General features: G+C 39.8%; 1 protein-coding gene across 2 annotated transcripts in view; it reads right to left on the reverse strand.

The window, feature by feature from the left end:
- Positions 1-17165, reverse strand: part of LOC149078171 (caskin-1-like) — a 325236-nt gene that overhangs the window by 45274 nt on the left and 262797 nt on the right. The gene's annotated exons all lie outside the window — the stretch shown is intronic.

The raw sequence follows: 17165 nt of genomic DNA on the forward strand, positions 1-17165 counted from the left end.
CTACCAAGCAATTCTGGGCGGCCGCAGATGAACCATGAATTGGGGAAAGTGAGCCGCGGGTGACCAAAGATTGAGAACCACTGCCCTATAGTACTCTGTAGCACGGGTTCATTGGTTTGGAAACGTGTCACGGGCCACTTAAGTAATCCGTAAAGTGTGCCACGGGTCACTTGAGTGATCTAAAAATGTGCCGTAGCACACTTCAATGCTAGGACCGTAAACAGGAATTTTGTGTGCGTGTGTGAGGGGACATGATTTTGCCGCCTCCCACAACGGTAAAATTCCATGATTTTATAACGGTGTTTTTGATTTCACTTTTAATTTTCTGCCTCTGGGGGCAGTTCCACCCTTTACCCCTCCTAGTTCCGGCTCTGACTCAGGTGATCTCTAAAATACGCCACTGGGCTGGATGCGTTTAAATCAAGACCAGCATACCATGAATTCTTAAATTCAACTTGAATGGTATGGTTTAATCAAGATGTCGATGAAGACACTCGCCAGAGGGAGGTTGAAGACACCCGATCTTGTGCAGCTCATTACCTGATAATATATCGTAATCCTACAACGCAGACTATAGAGATAAATACGATCCCGTGTGTGGTGATGATTATCTTCTACCCAAAAGTCTTCAAAGAGAACAGATAACATTCCCATAAACCTCACGTAAGAGCATCTCACTTAACTTACTTATTTTATTTACTCCACTGATAGCAGGCACACAAAGTGTGAAAGTTCACTGTTGAAAAAAATACATTTTCCTAGGAAAATGAAAACAGGACAAGATAGAAATTGTTTCGCAGCATAAAACAAATACACACACACACACACAACAGATGACCTTCTCCGTAAAGTGCTCTCGATAATCACGGGCTGTTTGTTTTACAAAGAAAAAAAAAAGGCACAACAAACACTTCTTTTTCAGTCGAATTTGCTCGAGATCTAAACAAATAGATTCACAGTGTGTTTGAAGATCCTTGAGTCAAAAGAAATATACGGGATATTTTATCTCTCAAAAAAAGGCGATCCGAGCGGGCAAGAATCGAACTAAAAACAAAAAATGAGAGCATCGCATATATTCCGCAATAACACACTGATTGATTAGACAAGCGGTTCCGCACCTTCTTTGACTCGCAGAGTCCTCTTTGGTATATAATTTCTATGGCGGAGGCAGCGTAGGCCTTGTTTTCTTTATTTATCAAGTACACTGATTCATTTTAATTTCCTCCAGCGGCCGCGGGGCACCGGTTGAGAACCACTGGATTAGACTGTCCGTCATTTTTTATACCGTTGCCATGTCGGGGAAAAAGAAACTGCTGCACCATAATTATAAAACCTGGCCACGCATGCCACAAATTTATAGCCTACCCTGTGCGAGCTTGATTCCCCCAACACCAATGTAAAACTACGCCTCTGCCTCTAAGTCACTCGCATGCTTGAAAACTAATGTAGTTTACATTTTTGTTGGTCAATCACATGTTTGCCAACTTTTTGGCCAGTCACGTGCTTGCAAACTCTCTAGGTCACTCACTGATTTGATTCCTTGTTCTATACGTTACGCTTTACGGTCACTCACTGACCTGGTTATCAAAATCGCTCTTTTTGGTCATCTACACGCTTGCACACCCCTTTTGGTCAATCACATGCTTGCAAGCTCTCTAGGTCACTTTTTGGTCACTCACTGATTTGATTCCTTGCTCTATACGTCACGCTTTCGGTCACTCTGACCTGGTTCTAAAAATCGCTTTTTTTTTTTGGAAAATGGGAAAGAAATCTTTCTTTTTCTCCCGCTTGCACACTGTTTTGGTCACTCACATGCTTGCACACTGTTTTGGTCACTCACATGCTTGCAAACTCTCTAGGCCACTCATATGCTCACAAACTCTCTAGGTCACTCACATGCTCACAAACTCCATAGGTCATTCACATGCTCCGAAACTCTTAAGATCACTCACATGCTTGCAAACATCATAACTCAATCACACGCTTGCAAAATCTCTAAACCACTCATTTGGTCCCTCACTCTCTAAGCACATGCGGATTTATAGCTTCACTGTCTGTTGGCTATACAAGTTTTGCTGCCCTTCTCCAATTCTGCTGATTGTCTTGACCACACATTCCTCAAATTTGTCCACCCTCCGAACCTGCCGATTCAAGCTCAGCCCTCCTGTGTAAATACGTATATCTGGGGACATTATCTCTTTAAAAAGGCGATCCGAGCAGCCACGAATCGAACTATAGAAACCGAGAGCATCACATAATGCCGCAACAACACGTTGATGGATGAGACTTCCTTTTTTTTTTTTTGAATTTCTCATACCGTTGCCACATCGGAAAAGAAAAAAAGAAACTACTGTAGAATAATTATAAAACCATTAGTCATTACGGAAGGATATTAGGATTCTGATCGTGTCAGATTCATGTCCAATTACGTGATTTCACGGAATGATTCCTTTCCGATTCGATCCCTCCTCTCCGTCCAATTTAAACTTTCTCATTTTTGATATGAAGGATGGACTGCATTTAATGTGTTATTAATTGCTTGAATAAGTTTGGTAGCGATTTTGTTATTTGAAATCATTACGGTCATCTCTGGAAAGAATCGATTTCGAGAAACGTACGAAGTATCTAAATAGCGATCGACCCCATCCCCTCCTTCTTTTGAGTAGGATCCAAGTCCGGTGGATCAGTCATATGAGACTCGTGATTTCAACTCTACCCGTATTTGGAGTAGGTACGAGTTTATATTATAAAACAGGGGTTCTTAACCTTTTTCATCCGTGACCCAAAATCAACAACAAATTAATCTGATCAGCTTTATGATCCATGGGACTGTTTGTTATTCGAAATTAGTGAAACCGACGCAATAAGTCCATTTATAACAGTACTATAAGTGCCAGGAGAGGGGGATATGTAAGACAAATCTTGGAAGCCTCTGCGAATCAAGTTTGTGCCGTGGCCCCTAGCTCAAGAGTGCCTACTAGCTCAGGGATCGACAAATCAGAACAAAATTTAGGCACCAGCAAAGTTTTATAGGCACCACAGGAACTTTGTTTAAGACAAGATTTGTCCAAAATAGTTGTTGTCCAAATTCCTTGAGTCGTTCGGGACTTGGAAACCCCTTTCCATACTAGAAGACACACTGACATAATTTCCTATAATTTTGTGCTGTCCTAATACTTCAATTCAGCTATAAGACCACAAAAAAAAAAAAAAAAAATTAGGCGCCAATGTTAATTTTTTAGTCGCCATGGCGATCTGGCACCTGGGACTTGTCAAGGTCTAGCCTAGCTGTAAGTGGACTTGTACGATCACGGACATCACCGGGAATCTGGTTTGGGTCGTGGCCCATAGCTTAAGAATACCTGGCTGTAAGTAGATTTGTACGATCCATCTCGGAAGTAGCGACCCATAGGTTGAGAACCACGGTCCCCCCACAAAGGGTGGGCTGGCAAGGCTCCAGCCCTGTGGCCCGGTATGATTTTCATAATTTTTTTTTGTTTTTTCACGCTATAAATTCATCATAAAGTGGCCCGTAAAAGATCCCAGCCTAGGGGGCCCTGCTTCAGGATGCGGGGGCCATGTTGAGAACCCCTGCTATAGAACATGGGTTGCACAACCTCCGGCCCGCAATAGGTATTCCTGTGGAAAAGTATCAATACAAACCACGATAAATACCTAGGCTGGCTTTATTTCCTCCATAGAAACACGAGACACCAGGATTCATACGAAGCATCATTATCATTATCGGGTTGCCAAAAATCATAGCCAATAAAACTATTACTACTACTACTACTGGACCGTTCATGCACCTCGTACACATTTCTTAGCGGAAATTTCTAATGAATCGGTTATATACAGGAACGTGTATGAGCGGCATTAACGTATTTATGTTGGCAGGGTTGTACTTGTTCCGTGTTATTGCTGGCGTTGCCATCTGTCTTCCATATTTTGCAGTTGAGACGGCAAATACTTCGATTTTCATGTTATGTATGTACAGTATTGTGTTGTAGGTCTACCTGCTCTCTGCGAAGAGACTACTTCGAATATCTCGCATCCGCTCGCCTCGAAATCGGAAAACAGCAAAAAAATCTGCATGAGGGGGAAGTATTGGCGACTAGGAACACTACGCAACCTGTTGACAGGCGACTTGGCGTGCTAGTCTCCTCGCTACTCCGGTATCGCGATTCCAAAACATTTTTTTATATTTGTAGCGCACCCCTTTAACATATGGATAGCGCAACCCCATCTCACGCAGATTTTCTTTTATCAAAAAATGGCAGCACACGTAATCAACGGAAACAATTACGGTCCGAAAAAAAAAATTAATCGAGACGATTAACGAGCAGTCGACAGATCGACTAATTATTAAATCGATCATCGAAGGAAGCATTTTCCGCGATCACCCTGACCTCTATATCTAGTCTCTTCAATACAACAAATAAAAACAAATCCTTCTTAAAAGGACAAATTTTTATTACAACATAGACTAATCGATATATCCCCCTCCCCCCGAAAAAAAATACATAAAATGAGGAAGAATTGGACAAACAGACGCCCGTCGATGGAGGAAAACGTGGCTGAAATGGCTCCATTTATCAATCAATCAATCCTTGAATGGACTTTGGTCACTCGCCACACACACAACACACGCATTGAAATTCAATTCCGTTTCTAAGCGCGTACGTATTTATCGCCGTCGCGTTGTTAATTGCATTGTTGACTATGAGGGGAGGAATGGATTGATTTCGTGCCTCGATCGAGTTTTCACAGAAAATTGACTCGAACTCGGTCATTGGATAATAACGTATCCAGTTTCTCGGTCCCATTTCCGCCGCTGCGATGAGCAACAAAGATTCTCAATGGTGTTCTGTATCGAGTGGACGATCGTACTGTTGATAGGAGAAGTTCGTTTAAAGGAGAAGTTCGAAAAACTACGGATTTGGAATTAATTTTATAATCAAATTAACGGACCGTACGAATCTTATATACAGAGTGTCCAACGCGTTTTTTTCGAACGAAAATGCTGTATCAGAAAAATTATAGAATTTGAATTTTTTTTATCAATCGCCATCTAGAGGGGAGACGTACCAACAGAAGCTATCTAACAATGCTGTAAGACAGGGATGGACAAACCTAAATATATATATATATATATGTGTATAGGCACCAGAAATGTTTTTTCACCGAAACGAAAGGTCCGAAACAATGCTTCTTTTGACTTTTTCAGGGCATAGTGACCTTCTTTCACGTTGGCAGATATGCTACCACTATAAATTCCAGACACTTTCGGTTGCTCAGTCTTCAATTTGATACCCACACAAAAGATATAATTTTAGTCGCCGATATCAATTTTTTAATCGCCATGGCGACCTGGGGCTTGGGATTTGCCCAGCCCTGCTGTCAGATGTGAATGAAAACTAATAGATGACAATGGTTTCTAAAAAATGTCACCAAAAAATCGCGTCGAAACAATACTGCAGCCAAAAAGAAATGCACTCTAACTAATATTCCAACAATAATCGGATAACAAAGACCGCGGTGTTTTTTTTTTTTTTGTATCGAGTGGACGATCGTATTGTTGATGAATATTTTCATGTTTTAAGAAGTTCAAGGAATACGAAATGAATTTGGAAATAACTAATTTAATAATCAAATTCATATATCGTAAGGATCTTATACAGGGTATCCAAGGAAGTTTTTGTCAGTGCACTCGAAACTTATTTTAAGAAATGATAGAATATTAATTTAGTTACCTGTCGCCGTCTAGAGGATGGGATAACCACAGAGGCTTTCCAACAATAGTATAAGACAGTGTTTCTCAACCTTTGGAAGCCCGGGGCCCGGTTGATTTCTTTTATGGGAGTGGAAGGCCCGGTTGATTTCTTTTATGGGAGTGGAAGGCCCGGTTGATTTCTTTTATGGGAGTGGAAGGCCCGGTTGATTTCTTTTATGGGAGTGGAAGGCCCGGTCATATGCACGCCTAATGGGAGTAAAAATGAATCGGTGAGCTATTCATGGCCCGGTTTGACTGATGTCAGGGCCAGTGCCGTCTTAACGCATGGGCCCACCCGGGGGCCCCCAAGAGATGGTGCCCATGATGCTCTTAAGACGGCCCTGATCAGGGCCCGGCGGTTCAGAAACACTGGTATAAGACGCATACCAAAAAAAATGCTAGCAACGAATTTTCAATGCTAACAGAAATGGCTTTTCAAAAACAAAAAGAAAGGTTTTCTACCAATGATAAATAAGAATATTTGAAAAAAGTGTGGGCGGGGTGCATGTGTGGTGTAGCAGTAGTAGGTAGGGCCTCCAAAAAATGGCTCGGGGATCCATGATGTTCTTAAGTCAGCCACCTCGTTGGGCACGTTGTATTTGTAAATACGAATGGCTTTTAAAAAAATTCAAAAAAACGATGAATTATCGCACGATGCTGAACGAGAATGGCTTTAAAAAAAAAGAGGAAGAAAACGAAAAAAGATTTTTCAAACAATGCTACATCGCAGCAATAACTTTTTAACCGGCCATTTGGATATTTTTAGTATCACAGCATAGCTGTGAATAACTTTCTATAGACATCATGTCTAAATTAACTGACATATGGTCATGACAATGCTGGAGCCAAAAACAATGCTAGACAACAATCGCTTTTCGAATAATGCCAGACAAAAATGACTTTTCAAACAATGCTAGACAAAAATGACTTTTCAAACAATGCTAGACAAAAATGACTTTCCGAAAAAGCCAAAAGAACAATGCTTTCCCAACAATGCAAAACAACTTTTCAAGCAATGAAAAACAACAATGTTTTTTTCAAGCAAGCCCAAAGAAAAATGACTTTACAAACAATGAATTCCTCGAACTACAGACAATAATAAATTTCCAACACCCTTACTAAAAGCTAAATAAATAACACAAAACACATTGAAGCCACTTGGTCCTTTAAAGACGAATATATTCGCGCAAAAAGTAATTGACTTGAAATTTTTAAATCGTAGAATTCAACGTTAATACGAACGAGGAAAATTCTCAAACTTCACTCACCCTAATATTAACTCCACAAACAAAATATATATAGAAATACATCAACAAACGTCTCTCTTTGGAAAATCGATCAAACCTCCATTACTAATCTCAGATTCTCTTCCAGTTCGTGCCGGACACTGAATGGCTCTTTCATCAGATCAACGATCCATCATAGACATATCTATCACAAGTTTACTTTCAATCGATATTTACTTCCCCCCCCCCCCCCGAAGTCAAAACACGTGTCCTTTCAATGTCTAAGCCCCCCGTAATTTTCTTTTTTAGGACATAATGACCACTGGTCCATAAACTAAAGAAGATGTCGTCGACTTTCCACGTTATACAACATAAATATAGCGGGCGAAATTTCTTCTATTCCTTTCACTGAGTTGACATATACATTCTCCGTTGATGTCATCCATAGTTTGATCGATATTTCGACTTGCCCAAGCTCTAATGGACCTTCCAAAGGCAAAAAAAGGGAATTCAATCTCTATTTTTTTCTTAAAAAGGGAGTTTTCTTTTCCCCTTTAGGACTTTCAGTTTTATTTACTACGTCAGAAAAGAAAATTTATCTGCTAACCGGATTGTAAAAACGCTGATCCTTTTTCACCATTTCCCTTGTTGGGAGGAAAAATTTTTCTTTAGTTTTTACTGCGTTTTTTGCTTTAGGAAGAAAACGAAATCCCTGCTGAGAAATAAGAAAAAAATACTCGCAAGTTAAAAAAATTTGCTTAGTTTTTGTACTAAAGAAAAGATCGTAAATATGTTTTTCCGGAAATATAGTATATATTTTAGTTTCATACAGACGGGTAATATCTGGACGACAGTAAAATCTTAGATGGTCTTCCTTGTATGTATGTACACAGTATCTATGAAATAAAATCCCTGGGGAGTTTTATAATATCTACTCCAGAAATATGCCATAGCATTAAATATATACGTGCTCGAGTTTAGAGCACATATTGGATGAAATATGTATGCGCATAGAAATAGAACATTGGTGAAATTTATGAGTCGTGATAACTGATTTTTGTTTCGATTATTACGATTGAGTATAATCACGAAGACATTCCAACAATGTCTTTTCGGACAATGATTTCACAACTAAGTTGTCGCAAAAATCGACTTCTCAACTCAGTTACTTCGAATGGTTTCTCATCCATGTTGCCTGAATGATTTTCTAACCATGCAGTCTTAAGCAACGATTATCCAAACGTGTTGTCTCAAAAGGTGATTTTGAATAATGATGTCTGGGTATTTTGTCTCAAACAATGGTTTATAACTCTCAAACAATGCCAATGGTTTTCAACAATGCTCTCCCAAAATAGGATTTCCAAGTATGCTCCCTTAAAATATGGCTTCTAACCATGAAATTTCAAACAATGATTTATGGATATGTTGTCTCAAATGACAATTTCCAACTATGCTCTCTCAAACGATGATTTATTTACAATAATAACCCCAGAAGGCATGAAATGCACTTATAAATGCTTATTAAGCTTTCTAAAAATGTCTATGTTCTCTCAAATAATGCAATTGTTTCCAGCTACGCTGACACACCTGGCGCTCGAGTGGTGCAGTGGTAAGATGCTCGTCTTCCACTATAAAGGTTATCATCAAGGTCCATGGGTTCGAATCCAGGCATAGAAGGTCAGAAGCAAGTTCTTTACCTACCGAGCCTGGGGCGACCACCGACGGATGGAGCCTTCATTTCCCATCCAACTCCACTGGTTGGAAATTGCCGTATGGCGATATATGACCGGAGTTGGTGTGCGGTAAAGTATAGCTACGCTGAAAAAATATGCTTTCTAAAAATATGGCTACTATGAGCTTTCAAACAATGATTTAAAGATGTGTTGCCTCAAACGATGGTACCAACTATTTTCTTCCAAAAAATGATTTCCAACTATGCTCTCTCAAATAACTCAAATGGTGTCCAATAGTGCTCTCTTTCAAACAACGCAAACGGTATTCAACAATGCTCTCTCAAACAACGCAAACGGTGTTCAACAATGCTCTCTCAAACAACTTAATGGTGTGTGTTGTCCAACAATGCTCCCTCAAACAAATATTTCTTTATATGTTGCCTTAAACTAGGGGTTCTCAAACTGTGCGCTGACAACCAACAAAAAAAGGTGTTCCGAAGAGATTCTTTGTTAAACTGCTCTGGGGAGCCGCGAAAAAGCGTTGATTAGGGTATGGGGTGGACGGGGAAAAAGTTTGACAAACTTAAACAAAAAAAAAATTGGTTTTATTTATTAATTATCATTTTTTGCTCCGGAAGAAAACGAAATCCCTGCTAAGAAATAAGAAAATAAGTTTCAAAAAATTTGCTTGGTTTTTGTAATAAAAAAAGATCGTAAATACGTATGTTTTTCGGAAAACATAGTATATTTTAGTTTTATAAAAGGACCAATAAAACCTGGACGATAGTCTAGCTCTCCGAGATGGTCTTGTAGCCATGCATGGAATAAATCTCTGGAGAGTTTTACAATATCCTCCCTAGAAATATGTCATAGCATTCAATGTACTCGAGTTTATAGCACTTATTAGATGAAATATGTATGCTTATGAGCCCAGGGCCGGAGGTGAAATTATACGATTCAGTATAATCACGGGGAAATTACACAACGATGCCTTTCAAACAATGATTTCGCAACTATGTTGTCGCAAACGTCGGTTTCTGAACGATGTTACTTCAAGTACACTAATGTAGTCCCGGCAACGATCGTCATCCACCTATGAAGCCTGAAGCAAAGATTACCTAACAGTGTTGTCTCAAACAATGCAGTGGGTTTTAACTATGCCCACTCAAGCAACGGTTTTTATTTATGCTCTCTCAAGAAATGGTCAAGTTGAAAACCATCACATTGTTTGAGAGAGCTCCTACCACGTTCTCTCAAACAATGCAATGGTTTCTGTGTTATCTCAAACAATGGAGCTGTTTTTCCCACTGTTCTCTCTCAAATAATGCTCTCTCAAAAAATTCGTTCTAATAAGGTTCTGTCGAACAATGGAACGGTTTCCTCTAACGTTCTCTCGCGCGAGCAATGATTTCTGAATATCTCGTCTGAAGCAATTGTTTCCAACAACGCAGTCTCAAACAATGGTCACTAGGTATGCTCTCTCAATCACTGGTTTCCCAACTATGCTCCCTCAAATAACGGTTTCTAACCAGTGCTCTCTCTCCAAACAATGGTTTCAACAACAACATAGTTTCTGAAAAATGCTATTACAAACGATTTTTATTCCAAAAACATCAAATCCTAACTACTGTCTCTTAACAATACTATCTCAACGACTTGTTTTACACACACTCAAAAGGGATATTCGCAACGAAATTTCACCGAGACAAATACTCTTCGTATGATCTCGGATCAAAAACAAGAAACAAAGCCAAAAAAACTTGAAACATAAATTACAGTTTCCCCACAATAAGTTTCATTTTCGGTTTCAACCTGTAACAACAACAGCGACGCATAAAAATCATGGATAAGTCCATTCGGCGGAGTACGTCGGAAGCCATCGATCATCAATTTCACTGCTGATACTGTTTTTGTTCGTCATCAATATTAATATCTTGAATCTTACACATATATAAATGCAATGAACCCGATAACAGCCATCGGAAAGTGACACATCCACTGGCACATAAATTACACGATTCTGCCTCCCATCCACTGGACAGCCACGCACTACCACTTTTCTATCATATCAGTGGAGATAGGACTCCATTCAGAATGATCACAGCCCTCCACACACACTCGTCTTGTTTATCTTCCGGCAGTAAAGTCCCGGATAGCTTCTAGATGGGTCCCCCGGCGACGCATCCTCCCCTCTCCCATCATCACAATAAAACGGGACTATTCTCTTGGAAGATAAAAACTGTCTCCGAAAGTCGCTTCGCATGCAAATTCTGGAATAAATTTATACATTTCAGCTCGATATAAAAGTGTGTGATTCATACAAGTTTTCGAGTTCCTATCGGTACACTCTGAGCTAGATAACATCCGAGCACTTTATTAGATTCCCCATGACAGTCATTGGATCATAACTAATGCAAGAAAACGGTAATAAACTGCTGCCAGGTTTCATCATCTTAGCGCTTAATTATTTTCATCAAGAAGAAAATGCCTAATGAGGGAAAAAAGCCCGAAGACGCCACCGTTGGAAGATTATGAGCGACAATGTCAGTTGATTCTAAATCCAATTCGCACTCATTCATAAGGATTGAGTCGAGTGTGCCAAAGATGAATCATGAACTGCATTGAGTGCAGAGGTAGATTTATATATGGTTTCGCCGCCTGTGGGCTACACAAATTTTGTTGCCTTCTCCCATCCTAATCCAATTTTCTTGACCACTCATTCCACCCTAGGTTATAGCCCACTTAGGCCCCCGCCCCCTGTAAATACGCCATTGTCTCTAAGCTACTCCTTTTGTCACTCACATGCTTGCATTCTTTCTCGATCACTTAATTGGTCGTTGATTGACATGGCTCCTCGTTCCCTAGTTCATTATTTTAGTCACTCGCTGGCCTGATCTCTTATTTTCCAGGCCCCTCCCTGACCTGCTCTCCATGTATCTTTTTTGGTCGCTCACTGACCTAACTCCAGTTCTCTAGGTCATTCTTTCGTGAATTCCGTAGATCACTTGTTTGATCATTGACTGAACCCTCACTCTCTGGGCAGAGATAGATTTATGGTTTCATAGCCTACAGGCAACAAATATTTCATCTGTTTCTATTCTACCACGGCCGCAACTGGGAGAAGGGAGTGTAGGCGGAACTGTTGCCCCGGGCGCTGGACCAGAGGGAGCACAAATTTCCCCTTTTAACCTATTCTTCAACATTACAAGGGTACGCCAAATTGCATGCTTGCAATTGGCGACCACGTATTTAGTTCCGGCCCTGCATTCTACTATAACTTTTCTTGACCACTCATTCTTGAAATTTGCCACCTAAGCTACAGTACGCAAGTCTCCCCCCCCCCACCCCCGCTCTATATAAATATGCCTCAGTGGTGTCCAAAAATAACTGAAATAGCAACATCGAAACGTGCGAGCGTGTGCTGCAGTTGCCGATCAATGCCGCCGGACATTGATTAGTACTTGGGGTTTTCCCATCCCAAAAGTTGTCAATCTACGTGGAGTAGTGCGTCATTGGTGTTCGTTTGCCTGTACTACGAGACTTAATTCAGAAACAGATTTTGCGATACTGTAATCACAAGTACAGAGAGTGCGTGTGGAATTTTGTTTTTCAATGGGGAAAACCGAAATTGAGACATCCTCATATCATTGATACCATTAAGGTCGTCTTAAGAGCCCTACGCTCCTGTTTTGAAGGCCCTCATGGCAAAAGTCACTTTCAATAGGTAGATAGCCCCCCAGAACATGCTTCCCAAATCACATGCTTACTCTCGAAAACCATACCACCGAATTTAATTATCACGAGACCCCCGGACCGAGAACGGATGAGACCCACGAGTTGAGACGCTATGGATACCATACAAAAACCTTTAAGGCACATGTTCTTAACCTTCTGTTGTCCACGGACCCGTTGCGCCATTAAAATGAAGACCACGGACCTCTTTTCGGAATATTTAGTATGTCATGCAAAATAAATGAGTTAATTGTCTTTTAAATCAAGCTCACAGCCCCCCCCCCCCCCTGAAGTTTTTCCAAAGACCCCCAATTAAGAGCCCCTTCTTTGATGACATGTTACTGATATAGGCTGACCGTATTTAATATAGCAATGTACAGAAAATGGCAAAAAACCAATTATCATCGAAATATTGCCAATGGCGAAAAATAAAGGGTTACTTTAAGTGCAGCGAGTTAAAATGCGTTTCACGAAAGAAAAAAAAATGTTGAATACGACAAATGCATAAGAATGAAATTTAGTTCTTGTTTAATGAACATATTACAATTTATGTTATGGAAATCATCATCTATTCAGTAAAGATAATAAAGTTCGCTCCGTTTATAAAAAACAGAGGAGACAACGGGCAGTGTCGTCTTAACGCATGGGTCGGTCTCAGGAAAACGAGAAGTAGGTGGATTTTTCGAGAATTGGCCAGGTAGGGCTTCAGAAAAAATCACTTGGCCCGGGGGCCCCCATGATGCTCTTAAGATGGCCCTGACAACGGGACATTTTCATACAAAAAGTTGGGACGGAATTAAAAACAAAACTACGTGAAAATAACGGGTCATATGGTCATTCTATATAATGGAAGTAAATCACAACTTGCGTGTTTTCCACATTTCAAAAATTACGACCCGCGAATCGAAGATCTATAACAACTTCGATTCCATTCGAATGAGGAAAACATAAAAAAAATTGACTAATATTTTCCAAAAGACAAAGTTTATGCAAAAAAAAAATAATAATATTCATTACGTCAGTATTACACTATAAAAGTTTTATAAAAGCCCTTTTATAAAACTGTAACCGTTAAGCTTATTGGTTGCATTTGCTCGAATGTAACCGATGGGCATATTGGTTGCGTTTGTCAAGTTTTATAATAAAATAACTTTTTTAAAACTTTCACATAACGGAACCCGGTCTTAGCGATTTCGAAAAAAAAAACGTTTTTCAGACTGGTGTCGACGACACTTGTGCCTCGTAAGCTCACACACAAGAACAAAAACGACAAATGTATGGATAAAGCAGGGATAACACTATAAAAGTTTGCTAAAAGAACTTTTTCAAAACTTGAAAGAAAAAAAAAAACCGATAATAACATTCGCTCGAATGTAACCGATACGGTTATTGGTTGCATTTTTAAGTTTTATAAAATAGCTTTTATCAAACATTCACAGTGTGATACCGGTTTAAAATGAGCAGAATCATGTTTCTCTCGGTGACACTTCCAGAAAAACAAAACCATGCTATCTTCCCCAGTTTGTTAGATCCTACTCAGTGTCACCCCATTCAATCCCCAGGGGCAAAAAATAAGGTGAAAGCACCGACCTTGTGGTAACTCAAAATAGAAACTAAAATTCTGAAATCACATCACACATGTGAATATTCAATTATTTTTTCCCCAAACACACCATCAGCTATTGAACTAATTTCAACGCCAAGGAACACGAACAGAAATTCTCTTAACAAGATTTTTAAAAAAAAATTCTAATGGAATCCATCTCTACCCTGAAACACATGAACACACCATCACACAATACCCCGGATTAAAAGAAAAAGAAGCTACCACGTGCTAGCGTGGAAGGTAATTCTAGGAGGAGGACCGGGACGAGTCCTCCATATTTTAAAGTATTGAAGGGTATTGGATAGCACATATAATCCACCCGAAACCTCGCTGATGCAGTGAACAGCCTTCCCATATTACGCTCCGGCGGACGAAAATTCCCCATAATTTTATTCCCACCTTCTATTCTTACGAAATCTCATTTTCTCATTTACTCTAAAAACCCCACCCTTACGTAAGACGAGAGCCTTTTCCTCACCATCTTTTAATAAGAGGAAAGCGATGATATGAGAGGAGTTATAGAGCATTGTAAAGAAAAAGGCGGCCATCGACCCTCACAATCTTCTATTTTTTATTATTAATTTACTCTAAGACATTTTTCTCGTTATCCCCAGTTCGTATTTCACGTACAACAAGTCTCTACTCCTGCGCCCTAATTCGTTTTATATAACTAGACGTACCGAAGAACTAATATGAGATCTCGATAAGGAGAATTATGGCTCGTCAAGGCTCTTGCTTGGAGTCATGGATGGGTCTTTGGTAATAAGCTTTCGAAGAATAATAAGAAACAAATCTTTTTCTTAAATAAGTGCAGGTTCCAGCCTATGCACCGGTGCAAAAGCTTATATTTGCGTAAATGATATAGCTTTCGCTGCGCTCATTGAGTTCAAATGTCTCAACCATGAAGATGCTAATTAACGAGGCATAGTGCAGTTATTTTGCATATACAGTGATACCTCGGTTTTCGTCGATAATACGTTCGAAAACGATCGGCGAAATCCGAAACCGACGCAATTATTTCCATATGAATCGATGTAAATCCAATTAATACGTTCTATACTCTCAAAAACAATAACAACAACACACACACACTCTCACTCACTCTCTTTCTCTCTCTCTGGAGAATAAAAAATATAGTGTTTAATACTAAAAATAATAAGTTATTATTTTTAATATTTAAAAATGAATATAAAAAAGACTAATGTAAAGAATAAATGAAAATTTAACATGGAATTTACAATTTTATACCTTTCTGAAGACTTTTATAGGTGTATGGAAGACGGGGAGAAAGGAGAGAGAGAGAGAGTTGCAGATATTCCCTCTTGTTTGGAAGGTAGAATCCCCCCTCCATAAGGACCTTAGGTATCAAGGCACTTCCATGGGCACTGTTTGAGTTCACTTCAATCTGGACAAAAATTTTTCCACCCCAGACTTGTCCGAACTCGCATCGGCGCCGTGCCTAGTAAACACTGTGTATGCCAGTGCACCTTTCGAATTTTTCCAACCAGCCTCTGCTGGCCTTAAAATGAGTAAGTACATAAGCACTCGTCCTAGGCATTTTCTTAATGAGATGAGCATACAACAGTTTGGCTTTTTCACATATGATGGCCTCCGAAACAGAATTGCCATCGAACTGTTTTTGATTGATCCAGTAATAACTGTTTCACATTTTCAATTGCTTGCGATCTTTGTTTCGTTAGCACATTCAAACCTTTCGCTATATTAGCCTTCTTTATAGCTTCCTTTTCCCCCACAATGGAAACATGTCGTGGATGGCGACATCCCATTAATGCTTCCGATTGCAGCAATCTTGATGCCACTTTCGTATTTTCCAGTGATTTCCTTCTTGAACTCGATCATGTCCTTGGCCTTCTTTTCGAAGGGCTGCTAGTTCTGGAAATTTTCTTTGGTTCCATGGAATTGTTTGGCTAGATGCGTAAGGTGATGCTCACACAACGAGAACACACAAGCCACGCTGAGCAGGATGATGAAAATTAACAGCGAGGTCAAGTGGGCACATCGACGAAATCCGAGGCAACCGACGAAAAGCGAAACAAATTCATCACAGAAAAAATCGAGGATAACCGAAGTCAATGAAAACCGAGGTATCACTGTACATTAAATCCCCTCTTAATGGTCACCTCATCCCTCTTTTACGACCGAATAATAATTCACCCTTGTATAATAAAAGTATTCATTTTGAACCCCATGTACGGTCACCCCCTTTTTTACGGACGGATTTTTTTTTGTCCCGTCGGTGTCTCTGCAAAAGAGATTTCACTGTATCAGCTCGTGAAAAACCATCTGAAATGCTCAGAGACAATGCTCGCGCAAAGCGAATCTGAAATAAATGCTCGGAGAAAAGGAGTTAGCAATAATTTATTGCACAGACAAGAAGTATCTGAAATGAATGCTAGAAGTTTGCTTCCATGCACAATCAGTACATGAAAGTGTGGAAGGCCATCTGCGATTCACGATCGAAGCAAAAGCCATATACAATAGAAGCTCGGAGACATCGTACAATTAGTTTGAATATACAGTAATAGCCTACTTGAAAAACCATCTGCAATAAATGCACGGAGTCAAAGCTATCTGCAATGATTGCTCAGAACACACACAGCCATCTGGAATAAATGCTCGGAGACAAGGCCACCTGAAATAAATGCTCGCAACCAAAGCCACCTTAAACGCTTAAAGACAAAGCCATCTGCAATAGCTGTTTGAAGCCGTCACACAGTATCACAGAGTAATAATACTATAGAGTGCGCGCGAGGGGTTACAATGTGAAGCAAAGATCCGGAGTCACGTGACTCCGGTCGAAAGGCTGGTCAGGGAATCTCACTGGCAATGCTTTCCTTATGGCTACTCGTATGACGATCTACACGCGCTGTCTTATTTTTGATTAGAATGGCCGACACTTGCGCAGCTTTCGAATGTTCTGAGCGGTTTAGGAAAGGGGGACCAGTATCCTTTCACAAGGGAATACTTTTTTGCTTATTCCTCTTCTTATAAATTAAAAATTGGAATATTAAATTGACGATGCAATGGATTTCTGACGTAATCTCAGTTTTTAACGACTCCATTTTGGATTTAATTCAATTAAAGTTCCAAGTTTTGGTAAAATTCAAATGTCATGAATCATTATTAAATGGTTT

Source organism: Pholcus phalangioides, unplaced genomic scaffold (genome assembly GCF_987345545.1).
Source record: "Pholcus phalangioides strain wild (caught in Gottingen) unplaced genomic scaffold, Ppha-v1.0 ptg000014l_1, whole genome shotgun sequence".
NCBI classification, from domain to species: domain Eukaryota; kingdom Metazoa; phylum Arthropoda; class Arachnida; order Araneae; family Pholcidae; genus Pholcus; species Pholcus phalangioides.